Genomic DNA, 10,872 nt, shown 5'->3' on the forward strand with positions numbered 1-10,872 from the left:
AAGTGAAATAAGCTTTCTAAAAATCTGAATCAACATAATGGAACTCTGTTCAAACCGTCAGTCATAGTTAGGATTGATATACGCAACACAAAACACATATGGGACATACAACATCAAAATGGTGTAACAGTTCTCTACCGCAATGCACATCTGAAAAGATTGGCACTTTGAAAAACTGCATTGCCTCCCTAGGATGGTAATAGCACGAACCTCGACACGTATGTCGCATATCGCTTTCAAGATCAGTAAGCGAGTCGATGGTTCAAGCTCCTTGTACATTTCAATTTCAGCTCTGCACAAGATTGAACAATTAGAAAAACTATGAAGATAAGACTGAATCAGAATATCTGATCAAGCAATTCTTATGTACAGGACTAACCCATGTGATGCAATTGGTACATCACCTTCTGCAACCTGTAGTTTGCATCTCTGTTAGTTTATCAATTGAATGGAATATCAATACTTGCATTAAATTGGTATATATGTGCAAAGTTAGCAAGTAGCCAACTATAAATATTGGACTAAAATAAGGATCGGGTAATAAAACGCAAGACATGCTACACCTCTTAATCAATTCGTTTCTTTAAGCCCTTTAGCCTAGCAATAAGCCACATCAAGTCTATATGACAATGTTGAACCTATTTTATTTATTGAGGTGGCCATATGCATCGTTCTGATGCAGAGGCCAGGGAGTTCCCCCTTTTCGAAAAAAATAAGCCACATCAAGTGTAGTGAGGAAGATTAGATGGATAATGCTACATCTTATAAAAATAGTATCCTCACACAAGACCGTCTGCTTGTAATGTGTTTATCCTGATTCACAAAAAAATATTCATCCTGAATTTCGTCCATAAACAACGAGCGTAAACAATTATAAATCTATGGAAATTACTATTGTAAATCTGTAATCTTATCATCTTAGTGATGCACAACCAAATATAAAGCTAGCTGAGGATGACCGTTCTGATGTTGCTTGGCTAGCTTTCTATATAATGAAGGTTTGGTATAGAATTTTGATATACCTCCATTAGCCAAGCATAATGGTCCCGTGAGGAATGAAATAGGCAACCGGGAGGCTGATATGCTTACACACCATCAACATAAGATAGTTGCTCATAAACTACATCCGTGCATGACCATGGGTAACATCCGAATCCTCAAATCAGTAGGTATTCTGCAGACTTGATTCTCTATAAAAAATAGGACAAACATGCACACCTCTAGAGTTCTTTCTTCTCTGAAAAATCTGAAAACATACCAAGATCTAATTATAGAATAAAAAATTATGATCTGTTAAATAATAAATTCATATGAATATGCATGACAAAAACCGAGATCTTGATTGTTCATTTCTAACGAAATTTGAGTCACACCTCGAATCTTCACGCAGAGGTAGTCTGTTGTAGGCACAATCATAAATTTGCTAGAACCCTGTCGTGCAAATTACCAACAGAAAAATTGCCTTCCTTTATCTATTGGAGGCTTACTGGATTCAATATCCATCTAACATCCTCAAAATATGAGGTTGTTGGAGAGTTCTCTGTGAATCAGAGACTGCTCCAAAGCCTGTTGTGCAGTGATCCTATGATCAAACAGAAAGGTACATTCTGTAATATGTATTACTTATTAAAGAACTGACAGACCATTCAGTTTTCTCTAATGCGATGAATTTTTAAACCATTACCAATGCGCAGACCTTTGATGATTCAACTCACATTAACCATGTAAATATTCAGAGCAGTGGGGTACCTTGTTGTCAACCATTAGAGAAACTTCCAGTTATGCCTCACCGGCCACAGTCTCCGCATGACCCCACTGCCCTCTCCTTTTCCTTCTTCTTTGCTCTCTCCCTTTTTGAACTCTTCTCTCTCACAGGGAAGCAACTCCCATGACGCTTTGTGTAGGCAAGTAGCTTAACAACAATGGTGAGATTGAATGTGCAAACTACAGGAGCACCAAGATACAGGGATATTACTGTCGGACGCGACCGTCAACAAATTTAACTCTAGTGTTAATAATTGTTGCCCTTAGGAAATAAAGCATCCTCATTAATAGTTTGTTGCCTCATTTGTAGAAGTCGAAGTCTGTCTAAGGCTTCTTGACGTTGGTTCAGTAACCCTTCTCGAAGTCTTTGGGCAGGATAACATTACCGATTTTTGCAGACAACAGGCATGCTAGCTTCCTGTTAAATAGCAGCAAACTGAAAACGAATGTCACAGTGAATAACACACAGGAGGAGGTAGAAAAGGCCTGCCTAATTTACACAAGCAATTGCATAACATCTCATAATCAGGCGTTGCTACTACTATTATAGGTGTCAATATATATGAAACAAATGTATGGTGAGCAGAAGGGCACCCGTCAAAAGAATTAACATGACAAAAGGGCCACCGGCTTTCCCCCAAGAAAGGCAGATCTGCTGCTTACTACTCAGGAAAACATCCGACCTTATGGTCAAGTCGTCCGCCTACCTTCCTGATCTCATTCATTTTCCGCATTTGCTATGATAAGCTTTTAAGAGTAAATGGTTTAGAAATCATTATCATTTTCTAATTAAGCTGAGGCAATGAAATTTCCTATGCTGAAGTTGTACAAGTGAAAAAGAATGTTCAAGATAATGAAAAGGCACTCACATCATCAGGATTGATTTTATCCTATTTGGACACAATCTTGCAAATCAACTCACATAGCAGCACTGACTTTATCCTGTCTGGAGACATGATCTTCCAAATCAACCTCGTCACTCAAGTTCATCTTAGCATACAAACCTGAAAGAAAGGAGGTCATCCTAATTATCAGATGCAAACAAAACATGATCTCAGAAAGGATCAAGAAACTAATATTTCATAGTTAAATTGAGCAGACCGTGGCCATTGCGATGCTCGTGCTTGCTGGAGTGGTGGAGGTCGGATTGAAGGCATGGTGGTGGTGGACCATGACCAGCACGGGTAGGTGGACTCCGTCCTAGGGGCAGCGCACACCCCGACCTCAATGCCCGAGCTCCTCCCGAGGAGAGACGCCGCCGTTGTGAGCCACGTCTCCTGCCCGAGCCATTCGCCTGCATCCGCGAGTGCGCGCGCCGGAGAAGATTAGGAGAGGATGGGGAGAGGAAGAAGAACAGCGCGACGGAGGGCGGAGAGAGCCGGCGGTGGCGGAGGCCAGAGAGGAACGGCGATGGAGTCGGCGGATCGGCGAGCAGTGGTGGGGCGACGACGGGGGCGAGGGCAGCGGCGGATCCGCTCGTGAGAAGGAGAGGCGCTCGGGCTATTGGGGACTCCGGGTTGATTCTTAAAGAGGTCAGAGACTTTTTTGCAACAACAAAGCGTTTTTTCAAGTTCCACTTAAAAAAGGAGTGCGGGTTCAATTATCAAAAAGCACAAGGACTTTAATGAAAAATGGCACGACGGTGAATTCGGAGACCCAATCCGTGCTTTATCATTAGGGAGAGATATGAGTTTTTCATGTCCTCTACAGCATTCACTTATTGCTAATTCTTAAAGTTGACTTTTTCATCTAAGTGAATGTGATCGGACCCGTTCCCCCTTTATGCTAAACTCAACCGAGTCTGTTCACCAATTCTTCATGTGCGTTCTATTTGAAACCCATTCGAAATCTTAATTGTGTCCTTTATAGCTGAAGAATTTGTGAACGAAACGTTAAAATTTTCATATCTAATTTTTGTTGGGGAACGCGAAAATTTCAAAAAAAATCCTACGATCACGCAAAATCGATCTAGGAGATGCATAGAAACGAGAGAGGAGAGTGTGTTCACGTACCATCGTAGACCAAAAGCGGAAGCATTATGACAACGCGGTTGATGTAGTCGTACGTCTTCACGATCCGACCGATCCTAGCACCGAAGGTACGGCACCTCCGCGATCTGCACACGTTCAGCTCGGTGACGTCTCACGAACTCTAGATCCATATGAGGTCGAGGGAGAGTTTCGTCGGCACGATGGCGTGGTGACAGTGATGATGAAGTTACCGGCGCAGGGCTTCGCCTAAGCACTACGACGATATGATCGAGGTGTGTAACTGTGAAGGGGGACACCGCACATGGCTAAAACAATTGTCAACTTGTGTGTTCTAGGGTGCCGCCCTGCCCCCGTATATAAAGGAGGGAGAGGGAGAGGCAGCTGGCCCAAGGGGGGCGCGCCAAGGTGTGGAATCCTACTAGGACTCCCTAGTCCTAGTAGGATTCCACCTCCCATATGGAGTCGGAAAGGGGGAAGGGAGAAGGAGAAGGAAAGGGGGTTGGCCCCCTTTTCCTACTCCTAATTGGCCTCCTGCCCAAGGGGGGGGCACACCAGCCCCTTGTGGGCTGGTGTGCTCCCCTCTTATGGCCCATAAGGCCCATAACTTCTCCCGGGGGGGTCCGGTAACCTCCCGGTACTCCGGAAAAATGCTCGAACCACTCGGAACTATTCCGATGTCCAAATGCAACCTTTCAATATATGAATCTTTATGTCTCGACCATTTCGAGACTCCTCATGACGTCCGTGATCTCATCCGGGACTCTGAACAAACTTCGGTCATCAAATCACATAACTCATAATACAAATCATCATCAAACGTTAAGCGTGCGGACCCTACGGGTTCGAAAACAATGTAGACATGACCGAGACATATCTCCGGTCAATAACCAATAGCGAAACCTGGATGCTCATGTTGGCTCCTACATATTCTACGAAGATCTTTATCGGTCAAACCGCATAACAACATACGTTGTTCCCTTTGTCATCGGTATGTTACTTGCCCGCGATTCGATCGTCGGTATCATCATACCTAGTTCAATCTCGTTACCGGCAAGTCTCTTTATTCGTTCTGTAATACTTCATCTGCAACTAACTCATTTGTCACAATGCTTGCAAGGCTTATAGTGATGAGTATTACCGAGAGGGCCCATAGATACCTCTCTGAAACACAGAGTGACAAATCCTAATCTCGATCTATGCCAACCCAACAAACACCTTCGGAGACACTTGTAGAGCACCTTTATAATCACCCATTTAAGTTGTGACGTTTGGTAGCACACTAAGTGTTCATCCGGTATTCAGGAGTTGCATAATCTCACAGTCTGAGGAACATGTATAAGTCATGAAGAAAGCAGTAGCAATGAAACCATAACAATCATAATGCTAAACTAATAGATGGGTCTTGTCCATCACATCATTCTTCTAATGATGTGATCTTGTTTTTCAAATGACAACACATGTCTATGGTTAGGAAACATAACCATCTTTGATTAACGAGCTAGTCAAGTAGAGGCATACTAGGGATACTATGTTTTGTCTATGTATTCACACATGTACTAAGTTTCTGGTTAATACAATTCTATCATGAATAATAAACATTTATCATGATATGAGGAAATAAATAATAACTTTACTATTGCCTCTAGGGCATATTTCCTTTAGTCTCCCACTTGCACTAGAGTCAATAATCTAGATCATATCACCATGTGATTTAACACCAATAGTTCACATCTGTATGTGAATAACACCCATAGTTCACATCGACATGTGACCAACAACCAAAGGGTTTACTAGAGTTAATAATCTAGTTCACATCGCTATGTGATTAACACCCAAAGAGTACTAAGGTGTGATCATGTTTTGCTTGTGAAAGAAGTTTAGTCAACGGGTCTGTCACATTTAGAGCCGTATGTATTTTGCAAATATTCTATGTCTACAATGCTCGGCATGGAGCTACTCTAGCTAATTGCTCCCACTTTCAATATGTATCCAGATTGATACTTAGAGTCATCTGGATCAGTGTAAAAGATTGCATCAACGTAACTCTTTATGATGAACTCTTTATCACCCCCATAACCGAGAAATATTTCCTTATTCCTCACTAAGGACAATTTTGACCGCTGTCCAGTGATCTACTTCTAGATCACTATTGTACCCCCTTGCCAAACTCATGGCAAGGTACAGAATAGGTCTGGTACACAGCATAGCATACTTTATAGAACCTATGGCTGAGACATAGGGAATGACTTTCATTCTCTTCCTATCTTTTGCCATGGTCGGGCTTTGAGTCTTACTCAACTTCACACCTTACAACACAGGCAAGAACTTCTTCTTTGATTGTTCCATTTTGAACTACTTCAAAAATTTGTCAAGGTATGTATTCATTGAAAAAACTTATCAAGCGTCTTGATCTATCTCTATAAATCTTGATGCTCAATATGTAAGCAGCTTCATCGAGGTCTTTCTTTGAAAAACTCCTTTCAAGTACTCCTTTATGCTTTCCAGGAAATTCTACATCATTTCCGATCAACAATATGTCATCCACATATACTTATCAGAAAGGCTGTAGTGCTCCCACTCACTTTCTTGTAAATACAGGATTCTCCAAAAGTCTGTATAAAACCATATGCTTTGATCACACTATCAAAGCATTTATTCCAACTCCGGGATGCTTGCACCAGTCCATAAATGGATCGCTGGAGCTTGCACACTTTGTTAGCATCCTTTGGATTGATAAAACCTTCGGGTTGCATCATATACAACTCTTCTTCCAGAAATTCATTCAGGAATGCATTCTTTACATCCATTTGCCAAATTTCATAATCATAAAATGCGGCAATTGCTAACATGATTTGGACGGACTTAAGCATGGCTACGGGTGAGAAGGTCTCATCGTAGTTAACTCCTTGAACTTGTCGAAAACCTTTCGGGACAAGTCGAGCTTTGTAGACAGTAACATTACCATCAGCGTCAGTCTTCCTCTTGAAGATCCATTTATTCTCTATGGCTTGCCGATCATCGAGCAAGTCCACCAAAGTCCACACTTTGTTCTCGTACATGGATCGCATCTCAGATTTCATGGCCTCAAGCCATTTCGCGGAATCTGGGCTCATCATCGCTTCCTCATAGTTTGTAGGTTCGTCATGGTCAAGTAACATGAACTCTAGAATAGGATTACCGTATCACTCTGGTGCGGAACATACTCTGGTTGACCTACGAGATTCGGTAGTAACTTGATCCGAAGCTTCATGATCATCATCATTAACTTCCTCACTAATTGGTGTAAGCATCACTTGAACTAATTTTAGTGAAGAACTACTTTCCAATTCGGGAGAAGGTACAATTACCTCATCAAGTTCTACTTTCCTCCCACTCACTTTTTTCAAGAGAAACTCCTTCTTTAGAAAGGATCCATTCTTAGCAACAAAGATCTTGCCTTCGGATCAGTGATAGAAGGTGTACCCAACAGTCTCCTTTGGGTATCCTATGAAGACGCATTTCTCCGATTTGGGTACGAGCTTATCAGGTTGAAACTTTTTCACATAAGCATTGCAACCCCTAACTTTAATAAATGGCAGCTTAGGTTTCTTGCAAAACCACAGTTCATATGGTGTCGTCTCAACGGATTTAGATGGTGCCCTATTTAACGTGAATGCAGCTGTCTCTAATGCATATCCTCAAAACGATAGTGGTGAATCGGTAAGAGACATCATAGATTGCACCATATCTAATAAAGTGCAGTTACAATGGTCGGACACACCATTACACTATGGTGTTCCAGGTGGCGTGAGTTGTGAAACAATTCCACATTGTTTAAATGAAGGCCAAATTCGTAATTCAAATATTCCTCTCCGCGATCATCTCGTAGAAACTTTATTTTCTTGTTACGATGATTTTCCACTTCACTCTGAAACTCTTTGAACTTTTCAAATGTTTCAGACTTATGTTCCATCAAGTAGATATACCCATATCTGCTCAAATCATCTGTGAAGGTAAGAAAATAATGATACTCGCCGCGGGCCTCAACACTCATTGGACCGTATACATCAGTATGTATTATTTCCAACAAGTCTGTAGCTTGCTCCATTGTTCCGGAGAACGGAGTCTTAGTCATCTTGCCCATGAGGCATGGTTCGCAAGCATCAAGTGATTCATAATCAAGTGATTCCAAAAGCCCATCAGCATGGAGTTTCTTCATGTGCTTTACACCAATATGACCCAAACGGCAGTGCCACAAATAAATTGCAATATCAATATTAACTTTGCATATTTTGGCTTAAATATTATGAATATGTGTATTACTACAATCAATATTCAATAAACCATTCACATTGGGTGTATGACCATTGAAGGTTTTATTCATGTAAACAGAACAACAATTATTGTCTAACTTAAATGAATAACCGTATTGCAATAAACATGATCAAATCATATTCATGCTTAACGCAAACACCAAATAACATTTATTTTAGGTTCAACACCAATCCCGAAGGTAAAGGGAGTGTGCGATGGTGATCTTATCAATCTTGGAATCACTTCCAACACACATCGTCACCTCGCCCTTAACTAGTATCTGTTTATTTTGCAACTCCCGTTTCACGTTACTACTCTTAGCAACTAAACTAGCATCAAATACCGAGGGGTTGCTATAAACACTAGTAAAGTACACATCAATAACATGTATATCAAATATACCTTTGTTCACTTTGCCATGCTTCTTATCCGCTAAGTATCTAGGGGCAGTTCCACTTCCAGTGACCATTTCCTTTGCAGTAGAAGCACTCAGTTTTAGGCTTGAGTCTAGCTTTGGGTTTCTTCACGGGAGTGACAACTTTTTTTTCATTCTTCTTGAAGTTCCGTTTCTATTCGTTTGCCTTTTTCTTGAAACTAGTGGTCTTGTTAACCACCAACACTTGATGCTCTTTCTTGATTTCTACCTTCGCCGATTTCAGCATCACAAAGAGCTCGGGAATTACTCTCGTCATCCCTTGCATATTATAGTTCGTCATGAAGTTCTAGTAACTTGGTGATAGTGACTAGAGAATTTTGTCAATTACTATATTATCTGGAAGATTAACTCCCACTTGATTCAAGCAATTGTAGTACCCAGACAATCTGAGCACATGCTCACTGGTGGAGCTATTCTCCTCCATCTTGTAGGCAAAGTACTGTCAGAGGTCTCATACCTCCCGACACGGGCATGAGTATGAAATACCAATTTCAACTCTTGGAACATCTCATATGCTCCATGGCGTTCAAAACGTTTTTGAAGTCCCGATTCTAAGTCGTAATGCATGGTGCACTAAACTATCAAGTAGTCATCATACCGAGCTTTTGTCAAACGTTCATAACGTATGCATCTGCTCCTGCAATAGGTTTGTCACCTAGCGGCGCATCAAGGACATAATACTTTTGTGTAGCAATGAGTACAATCCTCAGATCACGGACCAAGTCTGCATCATTGCTACTATCATCTTTCAACTTATTTTTCTCTAGGAACATATCAAAAATAAAGGGGGAGCTACATCACGAGCTATTGACCTACAACATAGTTATGCAAATACTATCAGGACTAAATGCATGATAAATTAAAGTTCAATTAACCATATTACTTAAGAACTCCCACTTAGATAGACATCCCTCGAGTCATCTAAATGATCACACGATCCAAATCAACTAAAGCATGTCCGATCATCACGTGAGATGGAGTAGTTTTCAGTGGTGAACATCACTATGTTGATCATATCTACAATATGATTCATGTTCGCCCTTTCGGTCTCCAATGTTCCGAGGCATATCTGCATATGCTAGGCTCGTCAAGTTTAACCCGAGTATTCTGCATGTGCAAAACTAGGTTGCACCCGTTGTATGTGAACATAGAGCTTATCACACCCGATCATCATGTGGTGTCTCAGCACGAAGAACTGTCGCAACGGTGCATACTCAGAAAGAACACTTATACCTTGAAATTTTAGTAAGGGGTCATCTTATAAAGCTACCGCCGAACTAAGCAAAATAAGATGTATAAAAGATAAACATCACATGCAATCAAAATATGTGACATGATATGGCCATCATCATCTTGTGCCTTTGATCTCCATCTCCAAAGTACCGTCGTGATCTCCATCGTCACCGGCATGACACCATGGTCTCCATCATCTTGATCTCTATCAACGTGTCATCACATGGTCGTCTCGCCAACTATTGCTTTTGCAACTATTGCTATCGCATAGCGATAAAGTAAAGCAATTATTTGGCACTTGCATCTTATGCAATAAAGAGACAATCATAAGGCTTCTGCCAGTTGCCGATAACTTCAACAAAACATGATCATCATATACAACAACTTATATCTCATCACATCTTGACCATATCACATCACAAGATGCCCTGCAAAAACAAGTTAGACGTCCTCTACTTTGTTGTTGCAAGTTTTACGTGGCTGCTACGGGCTGAGCAAGAACCGTTCTTACCTATGCATCAAAAACCACAACGATTTTTCATCAAGGACCGGGCGTAGCCACACTCGATTCAACTAAAGTTGGAGAAACTGACACCCGCCAGCCACCTGTGTGCGAAGCACGTCGGTAAAACCAGTCTCGCATAAGCGTATGCGTAATGTCGGTCCGGGCCGCTTCATCCAACAATACCGCCGAATCAAAGTATGACATGCTGGTAAGCAGTATGACTATTATCGCCCACAACTTACTTGTGTTCTACTCGTGCATATAACATCTACGCATAAACCTGGCTCGCATGCCACTGTTGGGGAACGCGGTAATTTCCAAAATTTTCCTACGATCACGCAAGATCAATCTAGGAGATGCATAGCAACGAGAGGGGAGAGTGTGTCCACGTACCCTCGTAGACCAAAAGCGGAAGCGTTATGACAATGCGGTTGATGTAGTCGTACGTCTTCACGATCCGACCGATCCTAGCACCGAAGGTACGGCACCTCCGTGATCTGCACACGTTCAGCTCGGTGACGTCTCACGAACTCTAGATCTAGATGAGGTCGAGGGAGAGTTTTGTCGGCACGATGGCATGGTGACAGTGATGATGAAGTTACCGGCGCTGGGCTTCGCCTAAGCACTACGACAATATGACCGAGGTGTGT

General features: G+C 41.7%; 1 long non-coding RNA gene across 1 annotated transcript; it reads right to left on the reverse strand.

Annotated features, from left to right (window-relative positions):
- Nucleotides 1-44: 44 nt before the first annotated feature.
- LOC123092073 (uncharacterized) lies at nt 45-3,295 on the reverse strand. Its single transcript, XR_006444190.1, has 4 exons — nt 2,866-3,295; nt 1,750-2,768; nt 380-414; nt 45-292 (listed from the first exon to the last, which is right to left on the reverse strand). It is a non-coding gene; the product is annotated as an uncharacterized lncRNA (long non-coding RNA).
- Nucleotides 3,296-10,872: the final 7,577 nt, after the last annotated feature.

This window comes from Triticum aestivum, chromosome 4B (genome assembly GCF_018294505.1).
Source record: "Triticum aestivum cultivar Chinese Spring chromosome 4B, IWGSC CS RefSeq v2.1, whole genome shotgun sequence".
Taxonomy (NCBI): Eukaryota; Viridiplantae; Streptophyta; class Magnoliopsida; order Poales; family Poaceae; genus Triticum; species Triticum aestivum.